The sequence below is a fragment of the Rosa rugosa genome, chromosome 3 (genome assembly GCF_958449725.1).
Source record: "Rosa rugosa chromosome 3, drRosRugo1.1, whole genome shotgun sequence".
Taxonomy (NCBI): domain Eukaryota; kingdom Viridiplantae; phylum Streptophyta; class Magnoliopsida; order Rosales; family Rosaceae; genus Rosa; species Rosa rugosa.
In genome coordinates, this window is record NC_084822.1 from 17,495,653 (window position 1) to 17,506,663 (window position 11,011).

The 11,011-nt window shown below is 38.4% G+C and overlaps 1 long non-coding RNA gene across 1 annotated transcript; it reads right to left on the reverse strand.

Annotated features, from left to right (window-relative positions):
* Positions 1-7,411: 7,411 nt before the first annotated feature.
* On the reverse strand, positions 7,412-9,074 carry LOC133736188 (uncharacterized). Its single transcript, XR_009859450.1, has 3 exons — positions 8,451-9,074; positions 8,073-8,205; positions 7,412-7,526 (listed from the first exon to the last, which is right to left on the reverse strand). It is a non-coding gene; the product is annotated as an uncharacterized LOC133736188 (long non-coding RNA).
* Positions 9,075-11,011: the final 1,937 nt, after the last annotated feature.

The following is an 11,011-nucleotide window of genomic DNA, read 5'->3' on the forward strand; positions in this document are numbered from 1 at the left end:
GATATCCTTGATAATCTTGTCTTCAGTTGAATATGATTTTGAAACTAACAAGAATTCAGTACAAATCTCCCAATATGTAATTTTTGGAATCTTGTTATGTTCTCGTATATGCAGAATATAGTTAATAAACTGTGAAAAATTAGGCAAAACACATTATTAACTTTTGATTTGTGAATTTCTGGTTACAGTTTGATCATGTTGCACAAAGCAATCCATCATTTTTCAGAGAAATTCTTAAAGATTAAACAAATTAACACTTGTGTTGCTATTTTTTAAAATTACACTTATATTTTGTTCTTCCAAAGAAGATGTTCACTGTGTAATCTTGATTATGGTACAGCATCATGTATAAACACAAATACCTATATTGATTTTTTGAAACTTTTCTTATCTAAAGGTATGACTGTTTCAACTAATAACTGGTATATGTAGGATATAGCATGATGATTTAGAACCTTAAGAATGTTAAGTTTTATGCCACAAAGGCATTACTTGATATTACTGCAGTTTATGGGGTTATTGTTTGTGATTGTGTTTCTGTGATGTTTGCCTACTTTTGAACCTATGAATGAAACACATAAAATTAAAATACAGTCTTAACACACAGAAAATGAAATACTGCAGTAACTTACACGTTTTTTATTTTTCTTTTGTCTAGGACCTCTTGTTGTGACCTTAGGTCAGGTTGAGATGCTTAATGGGTGGAACTATAAGAAGTGGAGAAATCAGGTGGAATTTTATCTGTCCATGCATCAAAACATGGATCTTTGCCTCATAGAGGATCAGCCTTCTGAACTAGATTCTGAAAGTACCAATGAGGATAGGAGGCATTATAAGGAGTGGTATAGCAGCAACAGGAAAGCCAAAAATGTAATTAGGTGCACTATGTCAGACACAGTAAAAGGGTCTATAGTGGAGCCCGAGTTAGCCATGGACTTTCTGGAAGAAATTGCAGACAAATATAGAGAGAGTGACAAGGCTGAAGCAGCTAGGTTGTCTAGGAAGTTCAATGAACTAAGTTTCTCTGGGAAGGGCAGTGTGAGGGAGCACATTATGCAGCTAATTGACATTAACTCTAGGCTTAGAGACCTAGACATGGGAGTTAAAGATGAACAGGTGGTGCATGTGGCACTTCATTCTCTGCCAAACACCTACAGCAACCTGAGAACTTCATATAATGCCTTAGAGACCAAATGGAACCTGAACAAGCTAATCTCGATCTGTGTGGATGAGGAGGAAAGAATTAAGAGAGAGGGAGTACCAACCACTACAGTTAATCTGGTTGAGAAACCAAAGTGGAAAAAGCAGAATAAACTTAAGCCTAAGAAGACCACCATCACTAAAGTAGCTGGGAAACCTGCAGAAGCTAGAGCTGGAAAAGTCTTTAAATATAAGTGCTATTTCTGTAAAAAGATAGGGCACATGAAGAGGGACTGCAGTGGCTTTAAAGCTTGGATGATCAAGAAGGGTGAGTCATTTCCTAATTCAGTCTTTTCTCTAGGAGTTAATTTTATAAATGTAGATTCACACACTTATTGGTTAGATTCAGGCTCACCTATTCATATTACCACCTCACTGCAGGGTATAACAAAGAGGAGGGCACCAAGGAAAAGTGAGCAGCAGGTCTGTGTGGGAAATGGAACAAGGGTAGCAGTTAAGGCTATTGGAACTCTGAAGATCGATTTAGGATTAGGCAAATTTATTTTTCTGGACAATGTTTATTATATTCCTTCTTTAAAAAGGAATCTTATTTCAGTAGGTCTTTTAGTTAGTATTGGATGCAAACTCATTATTGATTTTAGTGGAATAAAATTATTTCAGGGTTCTGAATACATTGGTTGTGGAATGTTTTCAAATAATTATTTGAGATTGGATTGTTCTGTTATTAAGCAGGAAATTCTATTGATTGAGAACAATGAAAACATGAATGCAGATAACAACATTACAGGTACTAAAAGAACTCTATTCAATAATAAGTCTGCAAAGCTATGGCACAGGAGACTAGGCCATATATCTAAAGAAAGACTTAAAACACTTGAGAAAAATAAGATTTTGCCTGCATTGGATTATACAGACTTGAATGATTGCATTGAATGTTTTAAAGGAAAATTGACTAACTGCAGAAAGAAAAAGGCCTTAAGAAGTCAAAATCTCTTAGAACTCATTCATACAGATATATGTGGTCCATTCAAATATAAAACACTCTGTGGAAATTTTTATTTCATCACATTTATAGACGACTTCTCTAGATACTGCTATATTTACTTGTTGTCAGAAAAATCACAAGCTCTTGATGCATTCAAAATATACAAAACTGAAGTTGAATTGCAACTTGAAAAGAAAATTAAAGTAGTGAGATCTGATAGAGGAGGAGAGTTCTATGGTAGACATACTGAAGCAGGCCAGCAAAAGGGACCTTTTGCACTTTATTTACAAGAAAATGGCATTAAGGCTCAGTATACAACTCCCTACAACCCTCAACAAAATGGAACAGCAGAAAGAAAAAATAGAACCTTGTTAAACATGGTGAGGAGTATGATGTGTACTTCAGGTCTGCCAAAATATTTATGGGGTGAGGCTCTTAAGACTGCAAATTACATTTGCAATAGATCACCTAGTAAATCTGTAGAAAAGACACCTTATGAGCTTTGGTGTGGAAAACAGCCAAGTTTGCATCACTGTCATGTTTGGGGATGCAAAGCTGAGGCTAAAACACCTAATGCCTTAACACAGAAGTTAGATCCAAAAACAGTGAGTTGCTATTTCATAGGATATTGTGAAAAATCCAAGGGATATAAATTTTATTCAGCTCATCATACAACCAGGACTTTTGAAACAAATCAAGCAAAGTTCTTAGATGAAGTGGTCTGTAATACAAGTTTTGAAGATTTATCTTCAGAATTTGAAGAAATTATAGATAATGAGACTTTAGAAAATTTTTTACCCTTAATACGTGAAGATGAAATGCAAACTGTTAGTTCAGAAAATGAAGTTGAAAATCAAAATTCAGTAGAACCAGTAGCCTTAGATGATCAAGCACCTGATATGGCTCAAAATATGCAATTAGAAAATGTTAACCCTCAGCTTAGGAGATCCCAGAGAGAAAGAAGACCAGTTTATGGAAAGGATAGTGATTATGCAGTTTACTTGCAAGAAATTGATGTCCTTGCAGAAGACAATGATCCATTGAGTTTTAAACATGCATTAGAAAGCAGTGAAGTTGAAGAATGGCAGAAAGCTATGGAAGCTGAGATTTCATCCATGAGTCAAAACAAAGTATGGGAGCTAGTTAAACCTGATCCAAACCAGAAAGCCATAGGATGCAAATGGGTGTTCAAGACAAAAAGGGATGTTAATGGTAACATAGAGAGGCATAAAGCTAGATTAGTAGCCAAGGGTTTCACACAAAAGGAAGGCATAGACTATACTGAAACTTTTTCTCCTGTATCCACAAAAGATTCATTTAGAATTATAATGGCTTTAGTGGCACATTATAATATGGAATTGCACCAAATGGATGTTAAAACAGCATTTTTAAATGGGGAATTAGATGAAGTCATTTATATGAAGCAGCCTGAGGGTTTTGTGAAATCAGGAAAAGAAAACCATGTATGCAGACTAAAGAAATCCATTTATGGACTTAAACAAGCTTCTAGGCAATGGTATAAGAAGTTTGACTCTGTGATTTCATCATTTGGTTTTACAGAAAATATAGTTGATGAATGTGTGTACATGAAAACAGTTGGAAATAATTTTATTTTTCTCATACTGTATGTGGATGATATTCTTTTGGCTAGCAGCAACATTAAGTTGCTTAAAGACACCAAAACTTTTCTGTCAAATAATTTTGACATGAAAGATTTAGGAGAAGCCTCTTATGTTCTGGGAATTGAAATCAAGAGAGACAGAGCACATGGTTTATTAGGCTTATCTCAACAAAACTACATTTTAAAAGTTTTAAAGAGATTTGGGATGGAAACTTGTGCATCAGGTGAAGCTCCTATGACAAAAGGAGACAAACTGTCAAAGAATAAAAATTCCAAAAATGGGGGGAAGATGTCTAATATGGATAGCAAGCCTTATGCTAGACTAATAGGCAGCCTCATGTATGCACAGGTCTGTACTCGACCTGATTTAGCTTTTGCAGTTGGAATTTTATCTAGATTTCAATCAAACCCTACTCAAGAACATTGGACTGCAGGAAAAAAGGTACTTAGATACTTGCAGAGGACCAAATCTCACATGTTGGTATATAGGCAAGTCAAACAGTTGGAACTAGTTGGCTATACTGACTCAGACTTTGCAGGAAATTATCCAGATTCAAAGAAATCAACATCTGGTTATGTGTTCATGCTTGCAGGAGGGGCTGTGGCATGGAAAACCATGAAACAGTCATTAGTCTCTACCTCCACTATGCAGGCTGAATTCATAGCCATTTATGAAGGAATGTGTGAAGGGTTATGGATTAAAAACTTTTTAATGCAGACCAATGTTTTAAGTTCGATTGTGTCAGATGCACTTAAGATTTACTGTGATAATGAAGCTGCAGTATTTTTTGGCAAGAACAGTAAGAGATCCAACAACTCCAAGCATATTGATTTGAAGTACTATAGTGTGAGAGAGAGAGTGAAGCATGGTGAAGTCACTGTTTTGAATATTGACACAGAATCTCAACTTGCAGATCCATTTACCAAGGCTTTATCAGTTGTGAATTTTAAGAGACATACTGAGAACATGGGAGTATTACCTGATTTGAGAGCTTGAGTTCAGTGGGAGTGTTGAGTCATTTTTTGAATTTTTATTTCTGTGTAGTAATTCCATCACAGGTTTTTTTGAATTTTCAGATACTTGTATTTTGCATCTGCAATTTATCAATAAAATTGAGGTATTCCAGAAAGAAACTATTTCATTGATAGTTAACTTGTGTGAGGCATTTATTTTAGTTATTTCATTTTGAATATATGTGTGTTATCAAGTGAACTGCTATGCTTGCATAGACTTACAGTTACAGAAGGACAACTACAAGTTCACTGGTGTTTAGAGGTTGTTGTCAAGATTTTGTTTTATCAAAATCATTATGATGGACTGTGAGCAGAATGGCATTACAGGTAGATATACTTGCCATATAGCTCTCTTGTTATCACTTAGAGCTCATGTGAATACAGTAGCTGATGTTAGTGATTTTTAACCAATGTGTTTGTTCCAAACTTAGTTGGTTCTGAATTCTGCATTAGTTTATGTACTTGACCGAGCTGAATGAGATATGAGTTTTTACATGTTTCAAGTGCACACTTCAGTTGTTGTTTGATTCAAGTTATTAGTTGAATTGTTCTGCAAATAGACAATGTTAGTCCAAGTGGGAGAATGTTGGAATTAAGTGGACTTAACATTATCTAAAAGCATTAAGTAAATAGAACAATTGATCTAGCTAAATAAATAACAAGAAATATGTGATTATAACTCTAATTCCAGTCACCTATCGAGATGTATATCTCTTGATAGGAGTAGGACTCTCATTGTTAATAACCTGATTAACATGAAGTGTTTGTGATAAGTTTAAGTCTCCTAAACTGATAAACATGAAGTAAAACAAGGACTCCTTATGGGATGAGTCCGAGGATAAGTTTTGGCCAATATATAAGGAGGAGAAAGTCCCTATGTTCAACACTGCATTTTGCATACATTCTCAGCCCCATTCTGAAGCATCTGGTGTTGAAACATAGAAGATTTTCTTCCATTGTGCAGCTGCTCGTTCGTGATCTCAGAAGATGTCTGCCTCGATGAATGCTCTTGGACAAGCTGTGACTGCAGGGATTGAAAGTGTCAATCCAGGTGATTACTCCTACCGGGACTAGGAAAGCTTCTGGTGTGCTGCATAATTGTTTTGCTCTTGTGCAGGTTGTGTGTGTTATGTGGTTTGTGATATGATCTTGTGTGCATCATGTATTCTTACAATTGGTGCTTAAAAGTCTTTTGCACCAATTGTTCCAAACTGCCAATAACTGAAGCCTTAGCTCTACGAGAAAGTATTATCTAGAAGAATATTAAGAAAGTGCAAGTTGGAGGTGGTTCTAAGCTCGACATAGACTCTGTTAAGAGAAGTTTGCTCCTCCTTGGCGGCTCTTGCGATATCAAAGCTCTTAGTAATAAATTTGAAGGTCTTCCACATATCTTTCGTAAAACTAATATTGTTGTATATTCTTTGGCTTAGATTGTTTGCGATCATCAAGAGTTGAGAGTTTGGATCATGGCCTTCCTCTTCAATCTATCCAAGATTTTAATTTTGATCTTATTGGCACCCCTATCTGCATTTCTAGTTTTGATCAAGTGAAAGGGCAGGTTTACAGGTGAAAGAAGCACAGAGGGAACAAAGATGATGCAATCACCTACCAAAGGGAAATTTCGGTGAATTGTTTTTCGGGGTCTCAAAGTTCGGTGAATTTAGGTATGGAGGAATCCAAAAGAAAAGAGAGTGTAATACTGTAAGGTACTTGTATGTGTTATAAATCGACCCATCATCTAAAAGAAGGAACAAGGATGATGCAATCACCCGCCAACCTTTCTTTTATTTTGGATTTGATTGCATATATATTTGCAAAGTGATATGTACTTAAAAGCATAAGTTAAGGGGTGGTGAGAACTTGTGGCCAGCCATGATCTTCTTGAATGGCTCACATGCACCGGAGAAAAGGGATCAAAAGGTATTCCAATTCTTTGGTTTTGTTTAGTGGGAGATCAGTGATTTTTATAATGGAAGATTGAATTGATTAAGTAATTGGGTTTGATGATGTTAGATAGGCTGTAATCCAAGACTTCCGTGCCAGTTACAGACTTATTTAATGTTTGATGGTATTCTCAGCAATTGATTATTGCCATCATAATATGGTTCTTGATCCATCTTACAAATCAATGAAATAAATCTTGCAAACCAATGAAATAAATTAGAGAACAATGAAGGCTAAGAATCTCATTTTAACAAATGTGAACTCAGTGCTGAATTGTGCATCCTAGGTTTTATTATTCGAACATTATGATTGGATAGATAAACTTATGAGAATAAAGATATATAGAAGGAATAAATCAAGGTTATCTTCCTTTTTGTCCAAAATGAAAGAAATAGATGAATTAGTTATAAAAGGTCGATAGACCAGCAGTTTTTAGGGATTGGAAACAATAAATTCTTTCGTAATATAATCTACGCTTTCTTTCAATCTAATGAAGTAGCATATCCATTTCAAATTTATGCACCCAATAATCTTAGAATTAATGCGGACGCGGCTCGTCTACTCAATACAAAAACATATTCATTGGCTTCTTATGTCCTGTGAGATCAGCAAATATAGGATGTAGGTTCTATGATATGGTACGGATGCATAGTGAGAAAGCTAAGATAACCTTGAACTCTTGAAGTGGTAGTAGGGAAGGAATAAAAGGACATGCGCATGTAACCACTTGCTAGGTATTATCAGATGAGTGGGTGTGCACTTGCAGACTTGCAGTTGCAGAATTTCTCAGAAGTAATAATTCTGCATATTTTAGTAATTTAAAAATGCTTCAATCAGGCTGTGTTTCTCTTCAAAAAGAAAAATGCATGAATCAGGAGTTACAATCATGCAAATGCAACTAGACTACTCTACTAGAGAGATTCTGCACTATAAGACATCTAGCTACCTATCTAGGTGTCTCTACAAGCGTCAGAGTATTCCTTTTTAATGTACTTCATATTCTAGGTGTTCACTCCTAATAAATAAAAAGAATATGAAAGCCTCCCTAATTTCCTTAGTTTGATAGAAAAAGTGCAAAGTCCAAGATTATTGAATTTATAGATTTCATCTAGGGAAAAGAACAAGCCAGTTTTGATTGCTTTGATTATCGCTGAAACTCAGAATTATGCCAAGCATAGTTATGTGCTTTTAGTTCATTACAGAGTGCTAACAGAACATAGTTCATTACAGAGTGCTAACAGAACAAATACAAGTCTAGTACAGCTTATGAGAAAACAAACAAATATTGTCCAGTTCTGTTAGTAATTTAGTGTTCAGGTTTTGAAGCATATAACACACCCTACGTACCTTGGTTATTCGTAGTGTTCGTTGATTACCCTTCATTCACTAGTGTCTCCAGCAAGGTGAGAAGAGTTCTCCATGTGTAACTTGAGAAAACTGACCTTCTGTTAGTGGCAGATAAATTTCCCTTTCTGGGCATCTGAAATATTCCATATGCAAATTAGCTAGCTTGCTAAGAATTAAAGTGAGATCTAGAATTGTCTACTGAGTCTTGATTGACTGACATAACTGCAAAAATTCCGACCATTTACTTGAGTTTACCACTCAAATCATAGAATCAGTTGAAAACTCTATATATCTAAACAATATATGAACACACTTCATTTCCATGTCCCACTTCTAATTTCACCTTCATGCAATTAAAAATGGAATAGAGTTAATTACCATGCAAATTAATGAATGAATCCTCTCATTAGGTTATATCGATCACCGGCCAGGAATCTCGAACTGCAAGAGAAATTTCGTTAATTTCTCGGTCATCTATCCTAGCTAGCTTTACCAGTCCTTTCTGCTTCATCAGTTCTTCCACTGTTGCCTTCTCGGTCATGCCATTTAATCTGCACACAACTTCCACTATCTAGCTAGGTGTTCAATGATACGCTAAGGACAAGCGCACAATTTAACGATGCAAAATGTAGTTGTCAGTATAGAATAAGTAGAGATCGTTCTAGCCGGAGATTGAGGGTACATCTGTAATTGCATAAACAAATAAAGAATTAATAAAAGTATAAAGTATTATTTACAAAAATAAAACAAAGAATAGAAATATATACAAGTAAACACAAATAAGGGGGTTTTAGGATTAAAATAAAAAATAAAAATAAATAAAATAAAGAAAATGTAAAAACACATATACAAGGGTGGAATGCAAGGAACAAAGATCAAAACCACAATCATATGAATGAAATCCAATTACAATTCCTATAGTTGATTTTCTATCATGAGAAAGAAGTTGACTATGTGAAACGTTAAAAAGCAAACGATTTCCCATTTTTCACTTTCCTTGAATAATTGAACTAAGTGAAAGCACTTAAATCAATCCTTGTACATACATGTACATTTACAAGCATAATTAGCTATAATGAGCTAAGCTCATTGTACCGCCAGAGGTACTAATTCCCGCCAAAGGAATAACGTGCAGATACACAGCCAGGCGGGCAACAACCTGAGCCTCGGATCACCCCCAGATCACCGCCGACGCGCCGCCACGTGCCGCGCCAAGATGGCATCAGTAGCTCCCAGAGCTGGAGACTGAAGCACTTCAGTCCCACATCGAAAACAAAGAGAAGAGCAACCTCCTCCTCACATATAAAAGGTTCTCTCATCTCCCCTCATTAATTACGCATTTAATACTTACCTACTGTTATTTTGTCAACATAAATACATTGACTAACTTAGGCATCGGAGAGTCGAAGACCGCCTAGCGCGGTCTCCCTCTGACGCCCTCTGTATTTTACTTGACAGGTAGCAGAAGCTTTAAGAACGTCACAAGTATTGATCCGCCCACCGGATCAGCGTTAGCAAAGGTTCAGCTACCGCTGAACTTTTAGACATTAACATTGGCGTCGTCTGTGGGAATCCTTGAACAAAAGGTCATCCCACCACAATCACCATGACTAGCGGTAGCGGGGGAAACGCTGAAGAGCAGGCAGATCAGTCCGCCATTCCCCAACCCCCTGACCCAGCGGTAGGCGTTAACCGCGCACTATTCACAACCCCGGCGGTGAGGCAAACCCAAGCAGCAGCCGCCCGCCGGGCCAAGATCTCACCACTATGTATGAGCTGGCGCTGGCGGACCTTCACAAGGCAAACAGAGAGCGAGAGGAGGAGCGCAGAGAAAAGGCTGAGGCCCAAAGACAGGTGGCTACGCTGATGTCACGTTTTGAGGAACTGAAGAGGACGCTGGAGGCCACCGCCAATCCAGCACAGAGCGAGCAATCACGCAGCACCAGGCGTAGTCGGCCCGGCACCTGCACATTGGTACTGGGGCCAGTCATACAGATGCAGGTACCGCTGGACCCACCTGAACTGTTGGGGATGAGACCACCGCCCATCCCCCAACTAATGTTGGAGCAGGAGGCGGAATCACTACCCCACACCAACCGCTCGGAAGCTAGGGCAAGGACTGAAGGCAATCCGCCTGCGCCTCTAGCGGAATATCCAGGCTGGTTCCGCCGGCGATGTAACCGCCCAGATATTGGAAAGGATGCAACAGCTGGAGCAGAGGTTGATCCGGGCGGAGTCGGGCGCCCCAGCGCCAACTCAGAATCCACTTTTTGCTTCCAGACCTGGACCCTTCACCGCTGCAATTCTGCAAGCTATCAGACCAGCATATGCAAAAACTCCAAAGATGTCACGTTACAGCGGCATGTCTGACCCCTTCGTCCATATGGACACCTTCAAGAAGGTCACCAACAACAAGGGATTCGACGACGCCACTCTGTGCCACTTGTTCAGCGAAACGTTGGATGGTGAGGCAATGAACTGGTTCTTCAAATGTCCGTCGGGGTCCATCAGCTCATTCCATGCACTATCACACGCCTTCCTCTCTCGGTTCATCTTATTGTCCGCCGGACATCACAACACAAGTCAGCTGTTCAGCGTCAAGCAGGGGGAAGATGAATCACTGAAGGCATTCGTCACAAGATGGCGAGCGGCAGCGTCTCAGTGCCGCGACCTAGACAAAACAATGGCATCGGCGGCCTTCAAGCAGGGACTTCTCAAGGGGCCATTCCTCTATCACCTTAATTACAATCACCCAAATGCGGCGTACGACCACGTCATGAGTGAGGCGGTCATTCATGCCCAGGCGGAATTCATCACATATGGAGAAACCCCGCCGCCACCAGCAACACCAACAAAGTCAACACAGCCATCCCCCAGTCATCAGGAAATCGCCAACAAAGCCTCTCCAGCGCCGCCAACTGACAAGAAGAGGGAATGGC